This window comes from Strix aluco, chromosome 12, assembly GCF_031877795.1.
Source record: "Strix aluco isolate bStrAlu1 chromosome 12, bStrAlu1.hap1, whole genome shotgun sequence".
Taxonomy (NCBI): domain Eukaryota; kingdom Metazoa; phylum Chordata; class Aves; order Strigiformes; family Strigidae; genus Strix; species Strix aluco.
Window position 1 is genome coordinate 3,582,801 of NC_133942.1, and position 14,684 is coordinate 3,597,484.

The window sequence follows — 14,684 nt, forward strand, 5'->3', positions numbered from 1 at the left end:
CCCAGCACACGTGGGGCCAGGACGAGGGCTGGAGGACATGCCCTGGGGTGCAGCCCAGGGAGGGCTGGATTTGCCAGGAGGGGCCGGTGGTGACAAGCGTGCAGAGCAGGGCAGTGACACTGGGAGCAGCGTGTTGGAGCGTGGCAGCAGAGGCTGAGGCCGTTGCGGCAGCAAACAGCACGTTTACACGTTCTGACTGTTACCCCTGCACACACCCGCGTCACCGGCCACCGCCGCCCCTGCTCACCCACCGCCCAGGACGGACTGTTTCCCCATGCCCTCCTAACCCCTGGGGCACAGCCCCGTCTCCAGTCCTACGCCCCCAAATCCTCCACACCCCTTCCTAAGCGCACACCATCACCCAAACCCGCTCCCGGCCCTGCTCGCGGGCTGAATCCCCTGAAGGCCATGGTCAGCCACGCCTGAAAGGGAAGGGGGACGGACGGAGGCAGGATGCTCTGAAAGTGGGACCACTGCAGAGGTGGAGCTGTGCAGAGGCACGGGGCGAGGGGTGAGAGGTGCCATGGTGTGGTCCTGCCCGTCCCCACACCGTGAGCCGGCTTCCTGCCCCACTATGGGAACAGATGCGGGGATGTGACTGTCGGGGTGCCTGCTGCGGAGAGGAGAGGATGTCTGGAGAGAGACGCTTCTCCTGGTGACCTCCCTTCCTTCCAGCTCCTGTGCAGGAGGAGAGCTGGGACGGGGCTGCAGAGCTGAGCCTCCTGTGCCAGCCCGGCACAGCACATGCCAAACGCCTGCCCAGTGAGCCCACTGAGTCCCACATTTGCTGATTTATTGAGTACGCACACACTGCACTCTCCTGCCTGAGAAACCCAGCCAGATCCCCCAGGTCCGAATGGACAACAAGGGAGCTTCCTCCCTAGGGAGAAGACAGCCATGGCACCCAGAAATCTCAGAGCACAGGGAGTGCAAGACACAAAAGGCATCAGGAGAAAGAGCATCTGCCAGGAACGGAGTGGATACAAGGCAGTGTTTGAGGTCTAGCAGCAGACCTCAGTCCTGGCAGATGCAGATTATGAGATTGTTATTAAAATGCAGAAAAGACAGAGATTCTCAATAAATCTGTCTGTCCAGCATTTGGGAGGAAGCAGGTTGCAGGGCTGATGGCACATGAGACTGAGCGTACTTCTACCCTCTGTCAGTATCCAAGGAGGATGTTCAGCAACATCTGTTAGAGATGCCTCTTGTTAAATCCTCAGGCCTGGAAAACACACGCTCAGAGTCTCCTGAGAGGTGACCAAGGAGGGATCTAGCTTGTGGCAGTGTTTTTTTTGAAAAAGCACTGCCACACCAGAGGAATTGCAGAGGTCCTTCCTTCCCATCCCATTCTGTCACACCCCTCCCATTGCTCTGTCCTTGGAGACGCAGCTGCCCCAGGGCTATGCTGGGGATCGAAGAGGGTCTGTGGTCTGAGCCCACCTAGGACTCCAGCACCTTCTCACCATTTGCTGGGCCTGTTTCTCTTCCAAATTCCTCTGAGGCCTTTTGGTAGGTGGGTACCTGGCCCAACATAGCCCTGTTCTCTGTTCTGTGCCCCATGGGGTATCCCCTTCTCACCTGAGGCTTCAGCAGAGCCTGGAGTGGCATTGGGAAGATCCCTGGACCCACCTGAAGCCCTCAGATTTGAGCTTGCCCTGGGTATTGCCTTCCCCTGGGCCAAACCACCCAGACAGCAACATGGGGTGAGAAGAACATAGGTGGGGTGGGAGCTCCCCTCAGGAGGCTTCTTGGGGAGTGCTTTGGGAGCTTTGAAGCAGAAGTCCGGAAGGAGACTGAATGAGCTCCTGACACCCCGCGCGGCTCCGCACAGGCACGGGCTGCTCATATTTTTTCTGCAGTCATGATGAGACACTAGCGACATCCCTCCATTCACAGCAGTTCGTTTCAGGTTTGGAGAAGCAGCGACAGATTTCTGCATTCGCACTGCCAAAGCCAAGCTCCATCTGCGTCTCACGCTGCAGCTGGTGTTGCTCCGATCCCCAACTGTTTACATCCCTCGTGTCTGATGCACGTTGGGACCCAGGTTTGATGCCTGCACCGCAGAGACTGGCCCCGATACCACAACCGTGGCCGCAATGCCGCTCCGCCTGCGAGTCACCGCGGCCCAGTGGATGGCTGTGACAGATGGCTGTCACGTAGCATCGCTCGCGTCGGGACGGGAGGGGGACGCGGGGTGGGACTGGCAGACGGGTGAGGATCGGGAAGCACACACTGTGCCACTTGCGTGCCAGACTCCACAGTTCGGCTGCGGGAAGCCCCCCTGCTGGGATGCGCAGCCCCGGGGGGCTGCCCACTGCTCACGCAGCCCGTGGAGCCCCCAGGAAGGAGGGAAGGACAGTGGTGGAGCCACCACATACACAGTCCTCAGTCAGGAGGAGAACAACCCACGGCTGCACAGAAGTGATTTTTAGCTCACTCTCATGGACTGTGGGAACAGGGGAGACAGGAGGACCTGCAAGGACCCGGGCTGGATCTCTGCACCAGGAGCTCTGCTCACACCCTCTTCTCCATCTCTGGAGGGTCCAGGAGCTCTTCTCTGTCGTCTCTGGGCTGGAGCTCATAGCACAGCCCTTCCTCTCACCAAAGGCAGCAAGAGCTGCTCGCCTGCGTAAACACTTCCCAGGCAGGTCAGAGCACGCACCAGGAAGAAAAAGGCAGGCAACATCTTCCGTGCTCCTGCCAGCCCTGCGGAGAGCTGCGTGCATCCTCAGCCCTCATCCGTCCTCCTGGGTGTGAGGAGCTGCTTCAGCTACCCCGACTGCTCCTTGTGCTCACCCACAGCTGGGGACAGGAGCCCTGTTTGGCAGCCGGTGCGGGACCTTCCCTGGGTCTGGGAGGACTCAGGCCACGTCGTCCTGGTAAACCCTCCCCTCCAGTTTAACCCCGGGTGTTGTGGACGCAGCCCAGCGTCCCCCAGGCAGCAGCTTTGGGTGACTCAGAGGAGAAGGTCTCTGCTCCTGCATGCTCTCGAGGACGTGCTGGAAGATGATTCACCCACAGGTGATGTGGGGGCTGAATTTAGCCAATGTGTCACTTGAGTCAGGCGCTGGGTCAGCTGCTACCCCTGACACCAGCATCTCCCCTGGCTTGCAGGGAAGCCTGCAGCCCCTCCAATCTCCAGGTACTTCTTTTGCAGCTTCAAATAAAGACCATCCCCAGGAGCTTAGAAATGTCTATGGTGACTCTAGCGCCTTCCCTCCTACATAAGCCCTGTTGTGCAGCGCAGCAGGGACCGGGAGGATGTCACATCTGCTGGGTGACACCCCAACCTCCCCCAAGGTCTGGGTACAGCAGGGAATGTGAGGACTGGAAGGTGGCAACTGTGTGACACCAGAAATGCTTCCCAGGAGGCAGCCAGGGAGCCCCAGGCTGATAAATGACACATCTGTTCTCTGCAAATGAACAAAAATTGGCATAAGGAGTAGGAAACTGGCATCGCTAGGGGACAGATGGATAAATATGACATATTGGGTAAGAGTCGACACAGCTCTCTTAAAGGGAATTTCTTTTTTCCAAAGCTAGTGGCTGTCTTAGAAAGAGCCAGCAGGGTGATCCAGCTGGGAGAGGTCACCTGCATCTCCACAAGCAGATCCTTTGAGGAGATGAGGTCAGTAGAGACATGACAAAATCTGTAATAATATTGAATTATTCTGGATGCTGCAGATTAATGGTAAGAATTGCAGGAGGACTTTCAGAAGCTGAGGACTTGACAATAAAATGAGGCAACAGGCAGTGTCAGGGAAGTGACACACATGGGGAAACCAAGCGCAGCCTCACGTCGAAAGCGATGGGCTCTGAGACCGTGAGCTCTGACAGTCCATGAAAACACCCCCTCAGCACTCAGCAGAGGTCAAAACCGCAAAACTTCTCCATCGGAAATGATAGGAAGGGTTAGGAAAAGGTAGAGATGACATCAGAGGTGTCACTATTCCCTGGTCAGTCCCAGCCTGTGTGCGGTCCTGGTCCCTCCATCCTGAGGATACAGCAGAGCTGGAAAATGCGGAGAAGGGTGACAGAATGATCAAAGGCACACGGGGCGTGTGATGGACCAGGGCTCTTCAGCATGGAAAAGGGACGACTGGGGCAACGGGGCAGAGTTTGCACGTCTGGAGGAGAGTGGGCAGAGACTGGTAGATCAGGTGACTGTGCACAGCAGCCCTCCCTGCCACGGGCTGCTGCAGATGCTACGTGGTTTAGGAACAAGACCGGACAAATCCACAGAAAGAAATCCATCAAGCACCGCTAAATACAAAGACCGGCACAAGGAGCCTTGCAAATATTTAGAGGCAGGGATCGTGTCCAGGGGAAATGTTGCACCAGGAGACCATCAAAGACTGGGCAGTGGGTGAGATGGGCCGCTCTCACCACAGCAGCTGCCCACGTGCAGGGGGATGCTGCTCCCAGATACACCATGCAGGCAGCATGCTTTCATTTGGCAAGGCATTCCCAGGCTGGAAACATCCCTATTCCAGCAGCCCCTCATCCACACACCAAGCACATCCCCCACCGGTTGTCCCATAGCACTTAAGAGCCTGCAAGCTGCGTTCATCCCTTCCAGATACCCCGGCTCCCATCAGGCTGGAAGGAAATGGCACGGAGCAGCCATGCCCAGCCGTCCCAGCTCGCTGCCAGGTGCCCTGGGGAAAGCGGGGAGCAGTCTGGTGAGGAAGGGCAGCTCTGCACAAGGTGCTCTGCAGCCCCCTCTCACCCCAGCCTGCCGCAGTGAGTTGCACAGAGGTGGCAAGGGCCGAGACAAATGGTAAATTGGGGGAAAACAAGGAGGAACATGAAGAACATGGGCCCGCACCAAGTCCCATGTATGATGTGACATGTTACTGCCCCCAAGCATCACAAACCAGGACATTTCTGCATCGACACTCACACACGTGTGTCCAGACACTGTCTGCCCAGACATGCGGGATATGCCCAAAGCATGTGTGTTTACCGAAAGGAGAAAATTCTTGTGGACACTTTTTACAGCTCCCCAACCTTTCTGTCAAAAGAAATCATTATGCAGTTGATAATGCAATTGAAACCATGCTAATTGACCAAAAGAAGAGACGACAACTCGCTAACAGACATCTGCCAGCTCAGAGACAGTTGTCTCGTTGCCTCAGCTGCACCGAGCGTCTTTTCTGCCTCTGCTCTCTGTGCTGACAGCCCTTTGCACATCCATGACCCTGAGCGTCACAACTGCTCTCTGGTATGATCCGTTATTTCATTAACACTTGACGATGTGTGGAGAGCTGTGGGCAACTTCATTTCCACAAATTCAGGCGTAGCACCCTGGAAATGGGCCAGCAAGGGAGCTGGGTGACAGATCCAAGAGAAAAATGACTTCAGGACTGACATCCAGAGGGTGAGAAATGCTTCTTTCACTGACAAATGCCAGGTATGGGCTTGAGGGAAATTTCCGAACAGCACTCTTTGGCATTATTCTTTTTTCTGTAAAATCATTTCGCGTGGGCTCAAGCCCTGGAGAGCTGAAGCCACACTCAGCACCTGTGGGGACAGGGCAGCCAAGCCACAGGTGCTCTCTGCAGCTGCCTTCAGTATTTCCCCTGCAAAACCAGGCTCATGGCATGGAAACCTCATGACAGATGCCTGGTGGCAACAGCTGTATTATATCATGCAGATCTCATGGCCTTATCCAGCTACCTGCCTTCACACCCTGCCCAGCCAGGGTGACCCTTCCAGCGCTCCAGCTGTAGCATAAATTCGACCCCTTCATTGCTGGCCCTCGGGTGGGGAAGGCAGGGAGGAGCATCTGCATCTGTGGGGTATTATTTGCACCTATCAGGGGGCTTGACCCTGCAAGGGCACAGCACTCTCCAGGTGGGATAAGATGCCTGAATTCCTCCTCTGAATGAACAAAGGAAGCGGGACCAGCTGAGAGAGCACGGATCTGAACTCAATAGCAAGTGGTAAAGTGGAATTGATTGGAGCCGCCTGCCCTCATCGATCTGAGGCAGAGCAAACTCAGGAGCTGGAGCATTTGCAGCTCAATCAGAGTGACGTGCTGGTTGGAGGCCTGTGCTCTGGGGCTGGCAGGGGAACCTGTGTGCCCCAGGAAAGTGTTAATGGTGGGTTTGATTAATCCAGCTGCAATGGCCATGCTCACACAGCTGAGTCCTTCTCCAGACAGACTCTCACTAGCTTTACCTTGCCTAGAGGGTGTGAATCACCCCTGGCATCCCCCTTATATCTCTTAATAGGGCTGTCATCAAGCGTCAGGAAGATGGGCATTGGTGGACCAGAGCAAAACAGGGGCCACTCCCCCCACGCAGAGGGCAACAATTGATATTGCCACCAACTCAGCCCTGTGTTTCCAAAAGGGCTGGGAGGCAGAAAATGAAGGTGAATTTGGAGGTGAGCGCAAGATGTGGAAAGGTGAGGGCGGGGCTGGCTGTTTTCTGCCCACTCAGCATCACAAAGAGGGGTTAAGAGGTGGCTGTGTGCAGGCTATAAATCCCTGCTGCGGGAGGAGGCTCCCACTTACGGCACAGACAAAGGCAGAGTGAGAGCTCAGGCTGGCAGCTGGAGTGATGCAGGGCACACATGAACATGTGGCAGCGTTTATATAGGGGTGCGGGGTGGCTGACTCTCCCCCCTGGGGTGATTTTATCACATCCCATCTTCAGCTGGATGCTGGACCCACAAGGAAAGGGCTTGAGAGCCTGCTCCAGGCTTTATGCTCCCTGGAGGTGGGGCAGGACAGCTTTGGTGAATCTCTGCCCCAGACATTCTGGGGACCATCTTCCTTGATCTCTGAACGTTGGAGCCAGGCAAGGGGATCCCAAAACATAATCAAGCAGAAAATCTGTCTGCTGTAGCCTGTTTTCCTGCCCTACATAGCGCTGGGATACTGGAAAATGCCCTTTGAAGCTTGGGCTTTAGAAGAACCAGGACCACCTCATGCACTGTTGTGGGGTCACAAAGCCTCTCAAGAGCATCACAGCTGAACATTCATGTCAAAAATGCTTGAGTCCTCCTCCAGTCCTTGGTGCACATGTCTCATGAGAGGACGGGGAGATGGATGTTGGGAACAGAGCCGTGTCAGGTTGCTTGCTCAGATGTACTGTCCTTCTCCCCCAAATCCCACCTAAACCTTCACCTCCAAAATTATTCTAGCCCCAGGACACTCCCATGGCCTGCTCTTGCTCCAGCACGCTGTGCTGGCCTGGCAGTGCCTGTGGGTATGGGAATAGGGGATGGTGGGCTAGATAGTATAAGTCAGTGGAGTCGCTCTGATTTCCTTAGGAAGGAAGGTGGGCTTCCAGCAGCAGAGCAAATTGCAAGCTGAATTTATGGCCCCTGAATACCCAGAGATGAGTGCTGGCCTGCATCAGTGCACAGTGTTCTATCACCAGTAGAACACGGAGTGCCTCCTTGCAGCACTGGCTTCTGTCCTGCCTCCCCAGGCACCAGTGCCGCTCCTGGGGCTGGTTTAGGGATCTGAGACCGAAAGAGGAGGTGGGGGGGATCCCTCTGCCTCCCATCTGCCTCCTTGAGATGGGGACAGGAGGCCAGGGGCTGCCCCAGCAAGGCAACAGCTGGGGAGGCCACTCAAGGGCCAGAGCAGCCAAGACAGCCACGCAGTGATGAATTGCTCTTGTCCCTGTGCCAGCAGGAAGATTTATGTTTGTGCCATGGAGTGGCAATGTCTGGGCCCAGCAGCACTCTCTGCCTGGCTGCACCGGCGTTTTGACATTGCAGGCACCTTTAAAATCCCACTGAACACAACCCGCAGGCATCAGAGGGCTCGGAGAAAAGCATCCTGTGGACAAAAGCACACGGCAAAGGGCTGTTGGGACCCTGACAACCTGGCACAATTTCATTAGGAGTGGTCGTATCCGAATCCTGTTGGGGAAGGCAGCCCATGGGGAGGAAGCTGTGCTGGGATGGGGCCACCACCATCAGTGATGGGTAGCAGCAGCTTCATGCCTCCTCTTCTGCACCCGCCAGGCCCCTGCCACTTATCTCCGTGTCCACTCGCCACCTCCCTGCTCACTTCCATGTTTGGCTGACTCCTCCTTAGAGCTGCAGCGTTTATCTCAGTCATGCCTGTTCCAGCAGTTGAGATCATTGTTATTCTGCCAGCTTCCCCTGTCTAGAAACATCTGCCAAGCATCCAGAGCACGAGCCCCACTGCCTCCTCCCTGCCCGCTGAGGAGCCCGCACCATGCACACCGTGTGAGCAGCGCCCGGCACGCACCCACGCAAACATCAGCCCTGCACCACGCCAGGCCAAGAGTTGGGATCAAGACCGTGGTGGACACCAACCTCAGGGGTCCCGCTCTGCCTGCCCATGCAAGTGCCCGAGGAGGAATCCCCTGGTCACTGTGCGCGTCGCTGTAGGTTCTCCGTCCCCACCAGGCTTGGGCAGCACGTCCTGCCAGCGGTGCTCCACATCTCCACACCATCCCACCTTCTCTCTTGGGTGCTTCTTCCCCACCACGGCTGCGCCGACCCAGTGCAGCAATTGTCCAGGGCCGTGCAGGAGAGCAGGCCAGCATGGAGCTGGGCTTGTCCTTTCACTGGTGATACAGCTCAGCTCAGTGGCATTGTGACACCACCAGCTCAGCTTGGAGGAAGGCACGAGAGACCAGGCATGGGGCAGCACAAGGACCTCTCCCCTCCACAGGCCTTGAGATTCAGGGGTTGCGATGACCCCACCTCTGTGGCTCAGCTGCCCCTGTCCTGCAGATGTCTGGGTGCTCAGATCTCTTGCCATGGTGCAGCCAAGGGGCTGATGACAGCGTTAAACTCCCTGGACGTGGGAGGAGACACACGTATCTCCTACCAGTGATGCTGCACCCACTTCAGGTCCGGCATGAGGACACAGATGGTGCCCTGGTTTTGGCTGCAACAAAGCTAATTTTTTTTTCCTTCTTAGTACCTAGAATGGTGCTGTGTTTTGGAGTCTGTATGGGATTTGGTATGAGAAGAATGTTGATAATGCACTGATGTTTTCAGCTGTTGCTAAGAGATGAAGGACTTTTCAACTTCTCATGTCCTGCCAGTGTGCAGGTACGCAAGAAGCTGGCAGGGAGCAGAGCCAGAGCAATGGACCCAAATTGACCGATGAAATATTCCATGTCATATAACACCATGCTCAGTCTATAGATGAGAGTTGATCGGGAATCTTACCCTGGCTTCCAGGACTGTGGTTTTGGAATTCTCTCTTCTCTGGAATTGCTAGCCAGGAATGAGCTGGACATTGGTCAGCGGGTGGTGAGCAATCGTGTTGCGCATTACTCGTTTGTATTTTTTATTATTATCATCATTGTTATTTTAATTTATTTCAATTATTAAATTGGTTTTATCTCAACCTACGAGTCTCCTTACCCTTACCCCTCCAGCTCCACTGCGGGGTAGGGGAGGGGGAGCGAGCGGCTGCGTGGTGTCTGGCTGCTGGCCAGGTTTAAACCACGACACAGACGGTGACAGGGTTGGTCACAGATGAGCAAGAGCAGTGTCCTATGGGAGGGACAGGCTGGGACGCTTGGAGGGTGGACAAGGGAGAAGGGCAGCACTGGACAGGAGGGCGGTACCAAACAGCACGCAGACACCCAGGTCATTTAGAGATACCACCAAAGAGCCCCTCCTCCAGCACCTCCTGGTCAGCCAGGTTGGATGATGTGGGGAGCACCTCCCGTTATAAAGGTTCCCACCAGTGCTGAGGGACCAACATGCACACCAGTGCCCAGGACAAGGCAACAGCAAAGAGGCGGATGGAAGAAAGAGGTAGGCACCGTCAAAGGGAGAACACAAAAGGCCGTTCTGTCTTCCTCCACCACTCTGAGCTCTTTTGGGTTGGATACGAGCAAGATGAGGAGCTCAGGGTGGCAGGAGTAATTACTTCATGGAGTAATCAAGGTGTACAGGGCCTGGGGGTGTTGATTGCCAGCCGGCTGAACAGGAGCCAGCAGTGTGCCCAGGTGGCCAAGAAGGCCAATGGCATCCTGGCTTGTGTCAGCCATAGCATGGCCAGCAGGGACAGGGAAGGGATCTCACCCCTGGACTCGGCACTGGTGAGGCCGCCCCTCGATGAGTGGGTTCAGTTTTGGGCCCCTCACTCCAAAAAGGCCATTGAATGACTCGAGCGTGTCCAGAGAAGGGCAACGGAGCTGGTGCAGGGTCTGGAGCACAGGTCTGATGGGGAGCGGCTGAGGGAACTGGGGGGGTTTAGTCTGGAGAAGAGGAGGCTGAGGGGAGACCTCCTGGCCCTCTCCAACTCCCTGAAAGGAGGGTGCAGAGAGGGGGGATGAGTCTCTTGAGCCAAGGAACCAGCGGCAGGCCAAGAGGGAATGGCCTCAAGCTGCACCAGGGCAGGGTCAGACTGGCTCTTAGGAAGGATTTCTTTGCAGAAGGGGCTGTTGGGCGTTGGAATGGGCTGCCCAGGGCAGGGGGGGAGTCCCCATCCCTGGAGGGGTTGAAGAGTCGGGTTGACCCAGCGCTGAGGGATCTGGTGGAGTTGGGAACGGTCAGGGTGAGGTTCATGGTTGGACTGGAGGAGCTTCAAGGGCTTTTCCAACCGAGACAATTCTGTGATTCTGTGATTCCTCTGGTTTGCCCCAAGCCTCAGGAAGACTCATTTAGATTTAGGATTCACCAGCTGCAGCAGATATACAAGGTCGAACATGGTGCAGGGACGTACCCCTGCCCGGCAGGGTTGCAGGAGGCCTCTGCCTCTTCCAGCACCCCCTCGCACACAAGCGAACCCCGCAGAGGCGCGTGTGGACGATGCCCAGCGCTGGGCTCCCTGCGCCCGCAGGAGCAGAGGTTTGTGTGAGCAGCTCTTCCCCTGACGCAGCCCGGAGCTGTGAGTCACCCGGGCCACTGCAGTGCCTTGAAATGCCACGATTGCTCTAAAAAGGTGGTAACACAAAGAAATCCTTTTGATCCCAGGTGTTTTGAATTCTTTGCATATCTGTGAAAATAAAAGAGCCTTTGATGCTTGGAGCACTGTACAAACCAGCAGCAGTGGTGACAGCAAACAGTCATTAACTATTAATGTTTCACCGGAACAAAGAGGAGCCCCAGCACAGACCGATACCTGCCGCTGGTTTGGGCCACAAAGACAATTTCATCGTTAGTCCCGCGTCCGTAGGCACCACCCCGGTGTGCCGAGGGGTTAATGCCGCAGTGAAGAGAAACTTCATTGCCAGAGCAACCCCCCGGGGTGAGAGGTGGGATCAGAGCCGGGGGTGGGCACAGGCCGAGGGGAGCGCTGGGAGAGGAGCTGGGGGGGCGTCACGGCGGGGAGCGGGGCCAGGGCCTGGGTCTGGAGTTGGGGCGAGGCCAGAGAGGGACGGTTAGGGTTAGGCGTGGGCTTAGAGAGGGTTAAACCACGACGAGGGTGAGGGAGAGACACGGCGCTGTGCAGCGTCGCGGCTGGGGCCTGGGAAGGAGGAGAGCTGGGGCTGGCGGTGGGGCGAGGAGCGGGGTCAGGGTCAGCCCGGGGCGCAGGATGAGTCCGGGCCAGACTCCAGGCGGGGATCAGTGGCCGGGGTCGGGGGCGGGGCCGGGCGGCGGCCTCAGGGCGTCGTCCCGCCCCGGGGCAGCGGCAGGGCCCGGGGGGCGCCGCGGGGCCCCTCAGCGCCGCCTCAGCCCCGCGCAGGCGCAGCCCAGCTCCGCCGCGGGGCGGGACACGCGGCACCTGCCACTCACCGCGCATCGCCATGGAGACGCCGCCCCGCGAGCCGCCGCCTCAGCGCTAAGAGCCGCGGCGCCGCCGTGCGCGTTCAGAGCCCCGGTAGCGCGCCGTGATCGTATAGTGGTTAGTACTCTGCGTTGTGGCCGCAGCAACCTCGGTTCGAATCCGAGTCACGGCATCGCCCCGGCGGTACCACGGCACACGGGCTCCGACTTTTTTTATTTGATTCTTCCCGACGCCGTCATTATTTTTGTTTCGGTTTAATATTTAATTTCCCCTCGCGCCGTTCAATTACAGAATCCCAGAATCATCTCAGTTGGAAAAGCCCTTGAAGCTCCTCCAGTCCAACCATGAACCTCACCCTGACCGTTCCCAACTCCACCAGATCCCTCAGCGCTGGGTCAACCCGACTCTTCAACCCCTCCAGGGATGGGGACTCCCCCCCTGCCCTGGGCAGCCCATTCCAACGCCCAACAACCCCTTCTGCAAAGAAATCCTTCCTAAGAGCCAGTCTGACCCTGCCCTGGCGCAGCTTGAGGCCATTCCCTCTTGTCCTGCCGCTGGTTCCTTGGCTCAAGAGACTCATCCCCCCTCTCTGCACCCTCCTTTCAGGGAGTTGGAGAGGGCCATGAGGTCTCCCCTCAGCCTCCTCTTCTCCAGACTAAACCCCCCCAGTTCCCTCAGCCGCTCCCCATCAGACCTGTGCTCCAGACCCTGCACCAGCTCCGTTGCCCTTCTCTGGACACATGAGGAAGAAATGTTTCCCAGAAAGAGTGGTCAGAGAGTGGAATAGGCTGCCCAGGGAGGGGGTGGAGTCCCCATCCCTGGGTGTGTTTAAGGGCCGTTTGGATGAGCTGTGGGGGGATGTGGGGTAGGGGAGAACTTTGTAGAGTCGGGCTGAGGGTTGGACTCGATGATCCCGAGGGGCTTTTCCAACCTGAAGGATCCTGTGACTCTATGAATTATGCACCCACCGCCCTGCAGAGTCCCCAGGCCGGGCGGGCACGGTCCGGCCCCAGCAGCAGCCGACAAAAAAAGAAAAAAAATATTGGCGCGACATGAAAAAATGAAGCCCTAAGGGAGCTGTCGGAGAGGGGAAAAAAAAAGTCGGAGCCCGTGTGCCGTGGTACCGCCGGGGCGATGCCGTGACTCGGATTCGAACCGAGGTTGCTGCGGCCACAACGCAGAGTACTAACCACTATACGATCACGGCGCGCTACCGGGGCTCTGGGTAAGCGCGGCGGCGCCGCGGCTCTTAGCGCTGAGGCGCGGGCGCTCCCCCCGCACACCCCGTGTGTGGGGAGGGACCGCGGCGCCTCCCCCGGCTGCTCCCCCCGGCTGCTCCCCCCGGCACACGCGGCGCTGGCTGCGCCCAGAGCACCCGTGGGTGCAGGAGCAGCGCCCGGACCCCGCGTGGCCCCGCGGGTGTTTGCGCGGGGGGAGCCCACGGGTGTCGCGGCGGCGGGGGGGGGGGGGGCCCTGCACACGCGGGACGGGCTCACCCCGCCGTTGCACGGGGCTTTACTCCCGCCATCGGCGCACTGACGCTGCCCCCGCCCCACACTGAGGCGGCAGCTTTGGGTCAAATCCGCGGGGAAATGGTGCCGCTCCAGCGCGTGGGGGAACTCGCCCGGGGAGCGCTTGCAGAGCAGCGTGGCGCGTGGATGCCCCGAGCATCCCGTGGCGTCTTTAATCCGGGATCTCCCACTGTCCCGCGTGGCAAAATGGTTTCCCACACACGCTGCAGGCCCCGGCCGGACGCAGCCCCAGGGCCGGGTGACGCGACTTTGCCCTGCCACGGCTCTGGAGGCCGCGTGTGCCCGGCACTTTCCCCGGGAACATTTCCTGGGGTGGGGTAAAGGTTGGAGTTTTGCTTTTAAGATGGTCCCTCGAGGCTCATTTCGCCAGGGGGTGGAAGTATCCCAGACAGCCTCTCGTGGGCGGCACGCTGCCCTTTGTGGCCGCCGCGCTGGGCTCCCCGCACGCCCTCGTGGGTGCCCGGGCGTGAGCCCCGGGAGGAGCCGCGGCCGCCCCGGCCCCACGACGCCCAGCCCAGCTCTTTGGACCGAGCTGTTAATCGGTAACCGGGGCGCAGGGCCGGGAGCTGCGTGGCCGGCGGGGCTGGCAGGTGAGTGTGGGGGGCCGGGGGTGGCCCTGGGGCACGGGGGCAGCCGTGGGGCGCGGGGAGGGTGCGAGGACGCGGTGGGGGCGTGAGGGCGTGAGGACATGGCGGGTGTGAGGGCGTGGGGCGCAGGGGCAGCCACACCGCACCACGAGGCCGTGGGGGTCCACGAGGGACAGGGGGGCCCGGGGGGGGCCTGGGCATGGTGTGAGGACAGGGGCCGCAATGGGGTGAGGGGGGGCATGTGGGGGGCACCCTCCTGCTTGCCCCACTGATTGGCTGCCTGTCCATGTGACCCCACCCCTGAAGGGGAGGGCAGCCAATAAGGCTTCACCAAGACAGGAGGTCGATGAACCACGTGGGGGGTGGGGGGGTGGCACTGAGGGGGACATGGAAGTGACATCAGCCCAGGGGTCCTGGAGGGCACTGAGCCCAGGAGGGGTGGGGAGAGCCAGGAGCCCTGGGGCGTCCCGGAGCCTTGTGGGGGGTCCTGGGAGGGGTCCCTGAAACACCGTCCTGGGACCCCTCCCGGTGCTGGGCCTGGGGAGGGGGCATCCTCCTGGTCCCTGCCAGGGTCCTGGTGAGGGCTCCCTGAGCGCTGGGGGGCACCGGGGGTGCTGGAGGCCCCGGAGGAGGTCTGGGGTCCTGGGTTCCTACGCCAAGCAGCCGCGAGCCCAGGGGCGCGCTGAGGGCCAGCACACCTCAGTGGTCCCACCCATGGAGCCCACCGCCACCTTCAGCTGCTGTGAGGTGCCACGTTGAGAGGGATGTTCTCCAAAACTCCTCACCTCCACTCGTTCCATCTGGGGCTGGGTCGCTCCCTTCAGTGGGCCCTAATTCTCACCCTGTGAGAAGCAGGCGATGACCCTGCTACCTGCACCT

At 58.9% G+C, this 14,684-nt stretch overlaps 2 non-coding genes across 2 annotated transcripts; one reads left to right on the top strand and one right to left on the bottom strand.

The window, feature by feature from the left end:
- The first annotated feature begins 11,786 nt into the window (after positions 1-11,786).
- On the top strand, positions 11,787-11,858 carry TRNAH-GUG (transfer RNA histidin (anticodon GUG)). Its single transcript has one exon. It is a non-coding gene; the product is annotated as a tRNA-His (tRNA).
- A 963-nt stretch (positions 11,859-12,821) lies between these two features.
- On the bottom strand, positions 12,822-12,893 carry TRNAH-GUG (transfer RNA histidin (anticodon GUG)). Its single transcript has one exon. It is a non-coding gene; the product is annotated as a tRNA-His (tRNA).
- Positions 12,894-14,684: the final 1,791 nt, after the last annotated feature.